The sequence below is a fragment of the Cibotium barometz genome, chromosome 21 (genome assembly GCF_041138505.1).
Source record: "Cibotium barometz isolate CiBa-2024 chromosome 21, ASM4113850v1, whole genome shotgun sequence".
Taxonomy (NCBI): domain Eukaryota; kingdom Viridiplantae; phylum Streptophyta; class Polypodiopsida; order Cyatheales; family Cibotiaceae; genus Cibotium; species Cibotium barometz.
In genome coordinates, this window is record NC_141066.1 from 17,912,714 (window position 1) to 17,929,719 (window position 17,006).

Here is a 17,006-nt window from a genome sequence, read left to right on the forward strand (position 1 = left end):
ATACTTTTTATGTGAGAAATAATGTTTGGCTTGCTTACTAAGCTGGCATGCTTCACATAGTTTATGCATACCCTCAACCTTAGACTTTGGCAAATTTGCAACAATATTTTGGGCTTGCATAGACTTCAGTCGTTGTATATTTACATGACCAATGCACTTGTGCCATATGTCAATATCTGCAATGACACTTGTTCCATGCACAAATAGGGCTGACTTTACTTGAGGCATGCTCACATCCAAAGTAAACATCTTGCCATTTTTGTTACCCTTTGCAATCAAGCGACATTGATTTTTAAAGTCTTCCACAAAACATCCTTGAGGATTAAACCTCACTTGTAGAACCTACTCAACCATCTCTCTAAGAAAAACCAGGTTCTTTGTAATATTTGGAGCATAAAGTATATCTGCCAAGTACTTTATTTTTCCATCTCGCATAGACAATGTCACTTTACCAACATGCGGAATGGGATGTAGAGTATCATCACTAGTTTCTATATCACCTGGTTTTTTTATTTTTTGCATGTCTCTAAACCACTCACCATGATTGGTCATGTGGTCAGAGGCCTCATAATCCACATACCATATACCTTAAGATCCTAACACATCTCTTGTTGTGAAACTGAGCATGTGTTGCATCACAAACATCTACTCACTTCTTTCATCGCCACCTTGTTTACTAGATGATGCATAGTTACCTTGTTGCTTTCCACTTTTAATGTCATTGTGGTTTTTCTACCAGTCCTTTGCCATGTGCCCTCGTTTTCCACAATAATAGCACTCTATGCTATTTTCACTCTGCCTTCTTTGCCAACCACCTTGGCCTCTTTGGCTACCCCTGCCTCTAGACTGGCCTCTTCTACCTATGTATGGTTGGTGCTACCTGCTCTAAATCGTTGGATTGTTGTCCAGAATTCTAATTTCCTTTTGAACACCTCCTTGGCCTCGAGCTCCATGAACTCTACCTCTACCCCTACCTAAATTAGAGTAGAAGGCTTGTTGTGATGTGTTCTTGCTTTGTGAAGAAGAGTCATCACCTAGAGACTTTTCATCACCCAGACTTTTCCTCTATCATTAGCATAGATACTAATTCTCGAAAGTTGGGAATATTCTCTCTCACTGCAATGGAGGTCTTGAATGGCTTATACTCTTTGCTAAGCCCATTCAAACACACTCACCAAATCATCATCTTTCACCGATACATTGATGGACCCAAGGGATTCAACAATGCCCTTGATATCTAAAGCATACTCATTAATAAACATGCTTTTCTTTTGCATAGCATGCAGCTCTTGCTTTAGCTGTAATTTCCTTGCTTTTGTATTGGTCTGGAACATCTACACTAGATTCTGCCATGCAACTACTGCAGTGTTCCATACTTTGTCACACTGCCTTTTACTTGAGGGTATTGAGTACCTTCCCTATCTTCTTTCTTCTCCTTCTTCCACTCTTTAATTGGGGGCAGTTGTGAACCATCTTTCGTGCACCTCCTTATGCAAGAACTCTTGTCATTGAGGATCTTTACTATATGATTCCTCACCCACTCATCGAAAAAATGCGTGTGTGGTGGGTTTGGAAACCGCTCATGCATGCATTGTACCACATATATGAAATCTCTATCCTTATTCTCTTCCCATGGTCTGAAGGAATCTTTATAGGTTTGGTTGACGACTTTGAGAAGCCCTCTAGCTATCACTACTTGAGTGGCATCGTAAGGATGCCACATGCTGTGGACATGGCACCACAGATTGGACAGGAGTGCACTTAGCACTAGGAGGAGCTTAAGGATGAAGAGTAAGGAAAGTGAAAGGGTTGATGGGTGTGAACACCCCCTAGAATTTTGGCATTATCTTGGGTGTGAACACCTCCTAGCATTAGTAGCATTAGCTTAGGCTAATGAGTTTTGAGATTTAGTTATTACAAGATGTCATATCAAGAAGTGGTTTTACAAGAGGGCTAGTGGGGAGTTAGAGGATCTTGTAAATGTTATGGGAGCCCAATAGTCACATGGGTAGCCTAACAGTCACATGGGTATCCCAAGAGGCACATGGTTGGATGGCTATATAAATCCCATCTTGTATGCAAATTGGACATGACATGACTATGACTATGGTATGTACATGATTCCTACACATGATTCTTGGTCATACAATATGTGATACATGGATATAGAATACACTATGAGGTTATGATGTTTTTCTTATATGTTTATCTTATTGTTGATCCATGACTCCTACTCCATGCTCATGGGTACATGTGTACTCCATGGCTATGGTTCTAGGAGCACGTGTTCTAGGCTATGCTAACACTTGGCCATCATGATGGGTCTCCTTGCCCACAAGCTCTTGATGATTAGAAGTCAAATGCCTAATCCATATGTAATTCTTACAAGATTAGTACCATCCATGATTCTTTCTTGATTAGATTAACTATAATGTTTGTTGCTTTTCTCAAAATCCCATGAGAAGGGAAATTAGTGTGCTTCTTGGTGTTCTTGATATTCTTATCATGTTTCTTGATGTTCTTGATATTTTTTGTGCATCATTAAGTGCTTAGTTTCTTCTTGATAATGGGTTTCTGTAACTGCATTGAAGGGTGGATGTCGGGGACCACGTGCTTGGCCTCCGCTGCATCAAATCCAAGGAAAGGTTCTGAGAGCACCATCTTTACTTCACTCCTACTCCTTGCTTGACCTTGTACTTTGGAAGCCCTTTAGCTATGGCGTAGGAGCTTGAGAAGCGGGTGTAACGCTGCCTTCTTGGACGAGGACTTCAATCTGGCCGTGGAATAAACCGTCGTCTAGTAGGCGGTGGAACAATCTACACGTGGGCGTGCGTTGGTGGCAGCAGTTGGGAGCTTTCTAGGTAGAGTCCATGCTATTGCTCTTTGCTCGGCACCCATCGCCATCATTAGCGTTAGCCTAGTATTCTTCTTCTTATTCTTCTTGCAACCTGTGTTAACATTTGAAGGAAGGCTCTAGTTGTACCGGCCCCCTCCCATGTAGGAATCCAGCAAGTTTACTACAATCTAGGCTAATTTTGTTTTGGGTTCTTTTTGGTGAGAATTGCTGCAGAGGAAGAGGCCCAATCTCAACAAACCCAAGGCACTCCAGAGTTGGGCAGCGTTGTCACCCCAAAAACAGAGGGCGTTGATAAGTGTTGGACCCAAGAAGTCTTCGATGACTGCATAGAGGAGGTCGCAGGTCTCAGTCCTACCAAAGACGAGTCCAGGATGTTGTGGCTTCTGATCCTGAAGAAGACGGCGACCCAAATGCTGAATCCAGCCAAGATAGTGCCATCGACATGCTTCCTAACATGCACAAACACACAGAGCTGAAGGTTTCTCCATTCTAGCAAGCTATCTTCTACGCAAATACCTGAGATTTCCATCTTCTGTTAACCACACCATTGACTAGATGCGGATGTGTTTCCCTCTACATAGATGAATTCTGATTCTCAACAACATCACAAATGTCATCCACCATGTAATGCAACACAAGTGCTAGAATGTCATCACTAAAAAAAAAACTATTCACATACATAACCTCGATCGACAGGCTACGCATGTGTATTAACTTTGTTTTGAAGCTTCATTAATTTCAACAATTGGGATTCTTTATAGTGAATTGCTGAGTGGACAAAAGCCAAGAAGAAGGACAATAAGATCAATGAGCAGTGTTGGTGGTTCAAGCCCTGGTTCTACCAACACGTCCAAATAATGCTGAAGAAAGGCCAGTTCGTGGAGGGGAAAAGATCATGTAGCCATTCTATAATTTGGTTTTGAGGAAGATACAATAGTTGGAAACACCCTTGTTAATATGTATGGATCATGCAGGTCACACTTGATGCTATCTCTCACATAGTGGAGGATGATGATGATGTGTTTTTTTATATAGATGTAGCCATGGCCGATGATACACATGGGCTACTTGATGATGACCCTGATGTCAATGAGGATGATACAGTTATCATGACTCCTTTGAACCTTGGAATAATGCCTTTCCATGCATGGGAAATACACATAAGCAAGAGGTTTGTTTATAAAATGAACACTAAAGTTAAGATCAAGTAACCTTGTGTGTGAATGGCAAGAACCTTGGTATTGCATGAAGCTCTACTTATTGGGAGCACACTTGGTCTTGTGATAGTGTAGTGCACTAGTTTCGGGGGCTTAGATCAAATGAAAGACTAAAAATGGGGAGAAAAAGAAGCACACACATATGGCATATGACATGTTGGCTTTGATGATGCACCTCATCTATGTGTACTGCATGGAATACGTGGAAAGTATCCTTCACCTCCGTGGGAAACTTGGGGTGGATGACCTGATGAACTTAAATGGTAAGTAGCTGGCCAATTCTTGAAGTATTATCTTAAATTATGGTGTCAATGGAAAAATGATAATAATATTAAAAGAATGAAGCATGAGAGGGTCGACGAGACGCTTAGTTGGGATACTAGCGAGATGCCTGTAAGTCTTAGTAGTGAGAAGGCATGAGGTCCGAAGGAAGTCCATGCGGGGTCCCGACCACGGAGACGCTTCGCTGGGATATCACCAAGATGCCTATAAGTCCGAGTGAGAAGACATGAAGTTCGGATGAAGCCCATGTGAAGTCTTGCCCATGATATGAATATTCAAATAATGAGACAAGACAGGGCTAGAGGAGATGCGTAGCTGGGATACTACCGAGTCACCTGCTATAACTCCGAGTGAGAAGACATGAGGTTCGGATGAAGCCCATGCGAAGTCTTGCCCACGATACGGATATTGAAAGAATGAGACAAGAGAGGGCTGGGGAGATGCGTAGCTGGGATACTACCAAGTCACCTGCTTCTATAAGTCCAAGTGAGAAGGCATGAGGTCCGGAGAAAGCCCATGTGAGATGCCGACCGCGTCACTTGCAAGTCCTAAAACGAGACTAGAGGGCCAGAGGAAGAGTCTTCCCCTAAGGACACTACCGAGTTGCATGTAAGACCCACTGAGAAGGCATGAGGACCAGAGGGAGCCCAATTAAAGATCCCTACTCAGTCTCCTATAAGTATTGGATAAAGAGGCATGAAAGACATAGGGGAAAGCTCATTGAGATACCTACCGAGATTCCCGTAATATCTAGTGAGAAGGCGTGAGGTCGGGATAAAAGGTTCACTGAGGACCCTATTGAGTTTCTTGTAAGGAAAGGAACAGACAAAAACCAAAATGGAAATATTAAAGGCATAAGAAAATGATGTATTGATATCCAGAATGTAGTTTTTGTTGGATGTTGTAATTTGAGGACCCAATGGAGGACTCACCTCGTGGACTTCTAGAGATAAAGTTCACTTTCGAGAAGCAAGTGGCTACATCGACATTGACAGTAGCACACTTGAGTGGCCATGGACGAGATTCTTCATTAGTATATACTTGTGGACTCTTCATCAAATTTGTGGAAATCATCTTCCCACCATCTCCTTGGTCTACCCCATCAGTTTTTGGGTTCTACATAATATATTGTATAACTTGATATGGCTTTAATTTTACCATTTGGTAGCCACTTATTCAAAGATTTTCAAGGTGTACTTGGCATTGATAGGAGATAGTACACTCCCAACTAAACAAAGGAGAAGAGAGGTGTTGACAGGTGTGAACACCCCCTAGCACTAGTAGCTTTAGCTTAGGCTAATGAGTTGTGGGATTTGGTTATTACAAGATGTCATATCAAGAAGTGGTTATTATAAGAGGGTTGGTGGGGAGTTAGGATGTTTTGGAGGTTATGGGAGCCCGTTAGTCTCATGGGTAGCCCAATAGTCACATGGGTAGCCCAACAGTCACATGGGTATCCCAAGAATCACATGGTTGGATGGCTATATAAAGCCCCTCTTGTATGCAAATTGGACATGACATTACTATGACTATGCTATATACATGATTCTTGGTCACACAATATGTGATACATGACATTACTATGACTATGCTATATACATGATTCTTGGTCACACAATTTGTGATACATGGATATGGAATACACTATGATGTTATAATATTTTGTTTGTATGTTTATTTTTTATCGTTTATCTTGTTGTTGATCCATGTCTCCTACTCCATGCTCATGGATACATGTGTACTCTATGGCTATGTATGTAGGAGCATGTGTTCCCCCATGTTAGCAAGGCTATGCTAACATAAAGAGTGATAGGCAAATTAGAAGCAAGAGGGGTAGGGAAGGCAGCATGACACATGGAAACGGGTGACTCTGAGATAGCTGAATTGTCTAGCACATAGAAGGTGGGCCAAGTAACTTAATTTCTTGGTCCCATACCTAGAGTTCAGTCCATTCCAAGCCACCTTTACCTCAAAAAGAGTACACAAATGAGGGTCATGTATGAGTATGGGATGTTTACTAGAGAATACCCCTCCATATATTGGATCTTGATCCATTGGTGGATGATGATTCCCATGATGGCTACATCTATAAAAATTAATAAAGTTAGTATTAAGATCAATATATTAATCTTTAAGCTCTATGCATGATCTATATGCATAATAATATATTAGGATTTAGCTCTATGCATGATCTATATGCATGCATGCATAGAGCCTTTGTATGTTGTAATATGTGAGAGGATCCCACTTCACAATACTTACAAGGCCTCCTTACAAGGCCTCCTTACATTAGCGAGCCATGTCACTTCACATTGAACTCTTACATAAGGAGGTTGTGATGAATATGTCTATACACATGTAAACTCTATGAATATAGAGTATACCTTATGCATGGAAAAAGAGAGAATAAGCAATATATGCTATATGCATAATAGAGTATAAACATTCAACAAGGTTATACTCTCCATCCATGCATAGCACTGCATATCAAAAAACTTTATGCACAAAACATAATTTACATAGCTCACATAGAGTATGTGTATGCTCTATGCATGCTATATTCATAAACATATCTCATAATGTATGCATATGTTTATGCATAGATCATACGCATACTCTATGTGAGCTATGTAATGTTTTTATGCATAAGCCATATGCAACAAGCTTTATGCATAAGCTATATGCATCAGGCTTTTTCATAAAAATAAGTTCATGCATTAAGCATAAGCTATAAGCTTAATATATAAACTTATGCAATAATGCATAAGCATAAGCTTAATGCATTAATTCATTATGTATTATGTAAAATTGATTAATTCATTGTTGCATAAATCTTATGAAATAATGTATTAAGTAATAATGTCTTCATGTATTATGTGTTAAGCATTATTGCATTAAGTATTATGCATAATTCATTAAGCTTATTGCATAATGCATAATACATTAAGCTTATTGCATAATGCATAATACATAAGGTTACGCATTAAGCATATTGCATTATACATAAACTTAATTCTTTATGAATAATGCATTAATAAGTACTAGATGCAAAAAATACTCAAGAAATAACCCCCGGCACTCGAAAGTGCAAAAATAACAAAGAAATCAATCAAGGGCTCACCACTTATGCTTTTTAGAAGCTTGTACGTGGTTGAGGAAGTTTGGAGAAGATTGCCTTAACCTAGCCAAAGAATGCCTGGACATAGCCACAAAAAGAAAAACATTAGTAATTTAAAGTTTTTATTTATAAATAACATCAAGCTTTTGCATAAAAAACAAGAATGCTAGAAAAATAAGTTTTTATTTATAAATAACATCAAGCTTTTGCATAAAAAACAAGAATGCTAGAAAAATGGGCTCAGGTGAAATTTTTGCAAATCAACTCAAAAGTGAGTGGAGTTTGGACATTTGGAACCTACTCTTTGAGACCTTTCCAATGATATATAGCATGATAATCAATTTTGAATATTCAAGAAGTCCCCAAATTAGGGACTTCTTGAATATGCAAAATTGATTATCATGCTATATATCATTGGAAAGGTTTCAGTAACATACCACGTCAACACCAATTTGGGGACTTCTTGAACATTCAAAGTTGCTTACCATGCTATATATCATTGGAAATGTGTCAAAGAGTAGACTCTAAATGTCCAAACTCCACTCACTTTTGAGTTGATTTGTAAAAATTTCACCATGAGCCCATTTTTCTAGAGATAGGAGGTGTTGAAATCCTTAAGAGGCAAAAATGAGAGTCCATATTTCACCTAATGTCAAAGAAACACTCATAATGTAAATGTTGTAGATGACGATGCCCGAATCAATTGATAGAACATGAGGAGGGCTTATCAACATCAGATCACTACAACATAATGAGGGTATAGCAACAAAAGTAGTAGTGTTTATATAACTATAAGTGTTAGGGAATATCGGGGCTATATTGCTGCTAGAAGCACTAATATTTTTGCTACAACAATGAGATCATTTATTGAGAAATGCTTTGTAGTATCCAAAATTTTGCTCTACTAGGCATAGCAATATTTTGATGTTGGCAGTGAAATTTCACTACTACTGGGCATAAAATGTTGCTATTATAATCTATTCTGTCATGAGTGAAACAAAGCTAGGGCACGCTGAGGAGTTATCATAGGACTGCCCCGTTTTCTCCAACATTTTTAAAAAAATACAGAGATAGTAAGATAGTAAAACTTGAAAATACAAAAGAAAGAGTTGAACATAAAATGGTTTTTATTCATCAATATATTGAAATATTTATACAGAAGGCCAATGGTAAGGCTTTTGGCCATATGGCCAAATACAAAATAAAGAAAAAGGTATGACTAATCATCATCCTCACTAGAATCCTTCGACTCATCTTCATCATCATCTTGACATACTTCGTCTTCCTCTTGTGCATAGTCTAGATCATCATCCTCTTCATCATCCTACGTGCATGCATACATGACTAAGGTAGATAAAAGAGAAATTATAGCCAAGAAAAGGGCCTATGTATTACTTACCTCGTCAGCTTTAGTTTCCAAAATGGACTCATTCAAGAATGCCACAAATTTGGCAACATTTTCATGCACGACACATACATGGGCCACACAGCCTTGACAAGGACACTATTATAAAGAGTGTGAAGTAAAGAGATAAGGGATGCGGAGATCTACCTTTTGTGAGAGGGTCTTGCAACCATGAAGAGGGTGTAACCCACAAGAATACGTCAAGAGAACTCCACCTCTTAATGGACACAAAATAAAAGCAACCACATGTTAGCAAACCAATAAAGAGATTAATCACTCTCCTAATAACATTTTAATGCCCACTTCATACTCATGAAACCCTAACATTGAGAATTAGGAATCTATGCATTAGGGATAATAAAAGGCAATACAAATGGAGAAAATAAGAGGGAGAAAAAGAGAGGGAGAGAAGTTGTATGTGAAACCTTTCATGAATCCTTAATAAGGGAGGACATAGCTTACCTTCACTTTTTGATGCGAAAAAATGGGATGGAGATAAGGATGGGATGGATTAGAAAGGGGGAAGGGTGTATGGAGGAGGGGGAGGATCGTGGCATGGAGAAGGTTTTGGTCGCAACAGAACAGAAATGAACCAAAGGGGGGAAAGATTGCAGGTATGCGATGATGTGTACCTAGGCACCCAAATTTATAAGCCATGGTCGTGCATGCATGTAGGCTACACATAGGCATAGCTATGCATCTATGTGGCTATGCGTAATCCATGGTCTTACATAGGTCATAATATGGCATTACAATGGCCTAAGCACAACCATGTCTATGCATAGCTATGCCTATGTATCGCCTCCACACATGCATGGCCATGACTTACACATAGCCATGCCTACATGTAGTCTATAAATAGCATGTCTAGGCTTAGCCTATGCATAGGCATGGGTATGCATAAGCCTACTCATGGACATAGCTATGCATAGCCTACACATGGCCATGTTCGTCCATGCATGTAGGCTACACATAGGCATAGCTCTGCATTGATATGGCTATGCGTAATCCATGGTCATACATAGGTCATGATAGGCCATTGCATATGCCTATAAATGCCCTATGCACATCCATGTCTATGCATAGCTATGCCTATGTATTGCCTACACATATGCATGGCCGTGACATACGCATAGCCATGCCTACGTGTAGTCTATAAATAGCATGTCTATGCTTAGCCTATGCATAGGCATGGGTATGGATAAGCCTACTCAGGGACATGGCTATGAATAGCCTACACACGTTCATGCCTATGCACAAGGCGTATATGTATTTCCTACCCATTATCCCTCTTTGACAACAAACTTTCACATGCAAGTGGGCCACTGGGCCTTTGCTTGGAACAAAAAAACTAACTACACATAAGCTTACCTCACAAACACTTGATTCGTAGCTTGTCCCTTGATTCATAGGCGGTGGCTTTTGCTGATTTCCTGCTTACACATAAGCTTACCTCACAAACACTTGATTCGTAGCTTGTCCCTTGATTCATAGGCGGTGGCTTTTGCTGATTTCCTGCTTACACACACATAAACACCACACAAACAAGTAGATGGGTGAGGACTAAGACCTAGTAAGTGCTAAAAGTGCTAACACGCTATGCAAGGCTATGGTGAATATCTCATGTTAAGAGGCATGAAAGATGCCAAAAAAGGGCTATGCAAGAGGCTATACACAGTATTAACCTAAGCAAGTAAATGGGCATATGTATGCACTTTAAATATTTAAAAATTATTATCAAATAGATTAAGCAACAAGATTGGTGGACCAAATTTTTTGAAGGAGAAAGGAAATATCTACAAAATAAGATAACAAAATAAACAAAAAGAAAGCTTAGGTTAATCTACCATATACACAAAACCCTATATCTAATCCAACTTACATATGTAGAATGATATTAATTACATATGATATTGGTTATTGCAGCTACCTTCATAAATGAGAGAGGAGATACCTACAAAACTAAGGAAAAAAAAAAGATGTTAGTTCCTTCCACTCTTTTTGAAAAAACCGAATATCTAATCCTACATCCACGAATACACAAATCTTTATTAAGATCACTTTTAATGAGTAAGAAACCTAATCATGAGAGATGTGGGTGAGATATTAGTTTATGACAAAGAAAGATAGAGCAAGAAGCATGGTGGAGGGAGCATGAGGGAGAGGGAATAAATCTCTCTTAGAGTGCGTCTTATGCATAAATGGCTCTCCTTGCTAGTGTATGATAGTGTAGGTCAATAACCCCTAAATCGCCCCATTATTTAGGTTGAGCAATAACATACCAAGATATCATGCATAAGAGTCTCTTTCCATGTCTCCTTGCTAGTGTATGATAGTGTAGGTCAATAACCCCTAAATTGCCCCATTATTTAGGTTGAGCAATAACATACCAAGATATCATGCATAAGAGTCTCTTTCCATGTCACCTTCAAAATAATTTGAGCAGTACAGACTCAAATTGTTTGAGATACTATTTTCTCCAATCCAATGAAGGAAGAAAATACAAAATGTTTATTTTAAAAGTTTCTTTGAAATGCTCACAATTTGCTACTGGGATGACGAGCGATGGCATTGGCAATCTGGATTAATGCATTTTGAGCTAGTTTGGGATTAAGATTTTCTTGTGAACGCCTCAAGGTCATGGTAATTGTTTTACAATTTGAGGTCGAATTCTAGGTTGCAATTGGACAAGAGTGGTGCTTTGGTTATGCAAATGCTACTGGGAATGAGATTTGGTAGTGTGGATGTAAAGGTCATGGTTAATTTTGACCAAATCCCTCTTTGACTATATTTTTTGAGAAAATTCCTAATCCAATCAAGAACCCAAATTGCTATTTGAAACCAATCTTAGAATATTGTTCCACACACTTATTAGGGCTACACGTCAAGCTGTCAAGCATTCAAATTGGAGGTTGAGAACTTGGTCAAACCCTAGAGAAGTTGACTTTTTTTATAAGTCAATTTTGATCAACAAGGATTGACCTTTTAAAAACTAATTTGAAATATTCCAAACCTACTCATGAAGACCTATGCAGAAATGTAAAGAACACACAAATACAATCCGATTTGAATAGTGCTTCAAAAAGTGGGCGTGTGGCATTGAAGCCAAAATTGAGATTGAGGGTGGCACAAGTGTTGGTCTTGTCATGAATTTTGACTCCGTATAAGCCCTTTACACCCAAATTAATGTTTTTCAACCTTTCCTAAGCTACAAATGAACATGGGGAACATTAGGGCCAATTTGGACAAGAAAAGGGCTGTCTAAGGATCTAAAAAGGGGCAACTTAAAAAAGACCATGAAGATCTTACCAAAACTATTCAACATGGGTACTCATTGGATAGAGCTCATCAAGCGCCACCTGTGGATCATTTGAGCGCTAAATTTGGAGTTCATATGTAAAAGTTATGGCTAAAATAGTGCAAAATGTTCCAAAAGTAAGTGAAGGAGATCTTGACACGTGTACAAAAATGCCATACTTCTTGACACGTGGCTCCTCCTTGACCCTTAGATCAAGAATAGAGAAACCCTAAACAGCCCTTTTTCATCCAAATTGACCCTAATGATAGAGGAGGGCCGGGCAAATCATGTCAAGATCCCAAACAAATGGAGGATCATGCTAATACAAGTTCCATTGAAGTTGGGGACACTTAAGTGATTAATAGCAATGGTCAAGTGCAAGTTGAGGCATCACATGTGGAGCAGACTTTGCCAGATTTTTCTTTTGATCATACACATGTCACAAATGACTTGCAAGATATCATGATGCAAACCATGCAAAACATGATTGAAGTCATGTTTGATTGAAGGCATAAGAAATCAAGGGTGGATTTTCTTACCTTGCCGTCGAAGAATTCCACAAGGTCAAAGAACCTCCACAACTCTACAGTTGGAAGGCTATGCTTATGCTTGGTGGGTGAGAATATCAAAGTGATGGTTATGTGGCCTTTCTTGGGAGGCGTTCAAAGAAGATATGAGAGAGACCTTCACTTCTACACTTTAAATAAAGGACAAGCCCATATATGAGTGGGGTGCTTTAGAACAAACAAGGAGTGTAAGGAAATACACTCCACATTGACGTACTACATGTGCCCGACTACAACAATTGGATTGCACCAAGCGCTTTGTCAAAGTTTAAGTGGCTAATGGATCAATAATGGATTGTACAATGATGTGCAAGGATGCAAAAGTCATGCTTTCTTATGAGTACACATGCCATGTGGATTTGTTCGCATTGGACATGGGTCCAATTAACATTGTGCTTGCATTTGATTGGCTTTCTACACTTGTGACCTTCTCAATGAATTTGCAACACAGATTTAATGAGCTTGGTGTATGGGGATCAAGAGGTTGTATTGCATGGCTCATTTTTCTCTAAGGTCTCTTTAATCAAAGCCACTAAGCTTAAGAAGGAGCTCAAGAAAATGGGGTATGTGTATATATTATAGCTTTGTCAAGGGAATGCCAATGTGGAAGGTAAGGGAGTTTCTAATGAAGGCATGACAAGTCTTGTAGAAGATTTCAAGGATGTGTTTCAAATGCCTAAGTGATGAAGCCATGACAAGACTTTAAGAAGATTTCAAGAATATGTTTCAAATGCCTAAGTGTCTAAATCCACCTAGGAGAGAAGTGGATTATCCTATAGTGCTTGAACTGAATGCCAAGCAAGTAATATGCCACCATATACCTCTCAAAGGTGGAAAGAGGTGAAGTGGCAAAGCAAGAAAAGGAAGTTGTGGAGATGGGATGTATTGAACCAAGTTAATCACCATTTACATCTCGTGTACTTTTTGTGAAAAAGAAATATGGTTCATCTTAATCACCATTTACATCTCCTGTACTTTTGGTGAAGAATAAAGATGGTTCATTCTGAATGCATATAGACTATTGTGACCTCAACAAGATTACCTTGAAGAATTGGTACCCAACACCTTGCATTGATGACCTCCTTGATAAGTTAAAGGACACTCATTATTTCTCAAAGATTAATTTGAGGTTGGGATACCATCAAATAAGGATGAAACTTAGGGGATGAGCTCAAAATAGCGTTTAGGATGGAAAGAGGGTTGTTCCAATTCATGGTTATGCCATTTGGTCTTTGCAATGCACCCGCTACTTTCCAAGCCTTGATGATGTTGACGGATGTGAACACCCCTAGTATTTTAGCATTAGCTAGGATGTGAACACCCCCCTAGAATTACTAGCATTAGCTTAGGCTAATGAGTTGTGGGATTTGGTTATTAAAAGATGTCATATTAAGAAGTTCTTACAAGAGGGCTAGTGGGACTCGTGGAGGTTATGGGATCCCAATAGTCACATGGGTATCCCAAGAGTCACATGGTTGTCTTGTTCTTGATCCATGTCTCTTACTCCATGCTCATGGGTACATGTGTACTCCATGGCTATGCGTGTAGGAAAATGTGTTTGCCCCCATGTTAGCAAGTCTATACTAACACTTGGCGATCACAGTAGCACGACAAGCTTCAATCTTCTCCTTGACCACAAGCTCTTGATTAGAAGAAGTCAAATGCCTAATCCTTAAGCATTTCTTACCGAAAGAGAGATTAGTCGCATGCATGATTCTTTATTGATTTTCTTGATTATAGATTATCCATAATGTTTATCTTTTCTCTCGTCCATTTGGCACAATGCCGCCCTTCCACTTCATCGTTCAGTGGGCTAAGGGCTCGCACTATGGAACCTCCATCATAGTGAAGCTGGAGCAAAGGGCTATGGAACCTCCATCGTTCAGTGGGCTAAGGGCTATGGAACCTCCATCATAGTGAAGCTGGAGCAAAGCGGATCGACTTGATGAAGGGCCCATGTGTTTGTTTGGGGGGTTTTGACACCATATGCTACTGAGTCTCTCTCCTCCAAGACTTGAAGATGCTCTTTGAAAATCTCAACAAACCAGCAAAGCTAAGCAGCAAGGTTTCTCATTGCAATTTGCTTTTCATTTTTTGAGGAGACCTGGCCCAACGTCCAGAGTGGAGGGGCATAGTTTGTAGAACTTAGAAGGTTTAAACTTCATTCTTCAACTATTCAAGGTTGAAGGAGGTATGCCACCTCAGGCTTGAGGCAAGTCATGACTCACAACCTCCACTATAGAAGCACCACGTCACCGCCGTCCACCGGCCTCCAGGCCTAAAGCCACCCATGCGTATACACCGACGGCCACTTTCTAGAGTCTGGAGGCTGACTCTCTCTATTTTATCCACACACACAGTCCGAGTCTCCCAGAACCTCACGTCAACGACGATTGCCCCCAGCCACCACCCAGCTTGACCTATTTAATGCTCATCTCACAAGACTCATGGAGGCTCTCTCTGCACAGGACTTCATCTTCCCTTCTTTCGCCATAGCCACCCTCCATCGCTAGGTTTCCACATGCTCCTCCCTTCTGTAGAGGGTAACATTGAACTCATGCATTTCTTAACATGATACCTTGATGCCAGTAGAAGCAGTAGGTGGAAGAAGGTGCTTTCGGACCTTTCCGCACAGAATGACGCACGAACTTAGATCAAGGGGGATCCAAGCTTCAAAGAAAAAGCCAGAGAATGCCAAGGATAACGCTACTTAAGCCACCCCTTCCTCAAAAGCTCTGCGATTTGTGGACTGTCATGAGAATGGCACATTTTGAATGGATGTTGAGGCATGTACGCAAGCTCTGTGCAAGACCTGCTACTATCGGTAATCTGGGAATAGCTGAAGCTCGCAAACTCGGAAGGTGGCCTGCTATATCACTTCTGACATTGCCAAATTTCGCAAACATGGAAGACGACCTTATGTGTTATCTTTGAGAAAGTTATGGTTGTAGCCAACAAAGAAGGCTTTTACAAAATTCCCGAGCTCCTAGAATACTGCACACATTCAGGATCGAGGCACTTAGAGTTATCTTCCACCAGGGCCAAATATGACCCTCACTATGATCCAAAGGGATGGCATTTCCACCGCCCGCATTTGCACATGCCCAGCTTGGCTGACGTGCAAAGCCTCTTCCAGTCTGTCTACCTAGCATGGGTATACATCCGGGCTAACTATCTAGGCCCTCCTTCATTTTCATGTTTCTCTTATAGTCTGTTGATAGAATGGTCCACTGTCTAGGCTCCTTATGGATCCATTTGAAGAGGATCAAGCCCTTGCCAGAGGTAGAATTGTAGACTAAGGCAACGTGGAAGATGGAAATACACGCTATCCTATGGTTCTTGTTTAGATCCCTACGTGCAACACGAGAGAGGTAAATCTCAAGCATATTTTCTTATTTTCTTCTATTCATAACTTGGAATTATTGTTGTTGCATCTGAGCATGCACGAAGCTATTGTTCAATTCACATGTCCTGGGTTCTTTAATCACTCTTACTATGATGATTGGTAGGTTCATTAAAAGTCTAAGTAGTGTTTGTCTCTATGTATGTATTTTTTGTGCATGCCTCTCTATCTCACACAATATTTGCGTGTGTGTGTGTGTGTGTGTGTGTGTGAGACTTGCTAATGTTGGTATGTTCATATGTAATGATGTAGCCATGGACGATGATACAAATGGTCTACTAGATGGGTTCCCTCACCTACTCGGGATGTAGATGTTTTACTTGATGTAGCCATGGCCAATGATGCGTACACATGGGCTACTTGATGTTATCCCTCACATAGTTAAGGATGATGATGATGTGTTATTTGATGTAGATGTAGCCATGGCCGATGATGCACATGGACTACTCGATGATGACCCTCACATCACTCAGGATGATACAATTATTATGATTCCTTGGGCGCCTTGGAATAATAGGGCTATAATGCTTTTTCATGCACGGAAAATACACATAAGAAAGAGGTTTTTCATAAAACAAGCACTAAAAGTTAAGATCAAGCAACCTTGTGTGTGAACGGCAAGAACCTTGGTTCGCACGAAGCTCTACTTTTTGGGAGCACACTTGCTCTTCCACTGGTGTGTTTCATTAGTTGCGGGGACTTTGATCAAATCAAATACTAAAAATGGGGAGAAAGTGTCAGTTGTGTCACGACAAAGATGGTCAATTCTATTTGTGTAAGTAGTCCCACGTGAAGTCGTACTATCATTGGAGAATGAGTTCAAGGAAATCTTGCATGCCGTGCACAAATCTAAATCATAT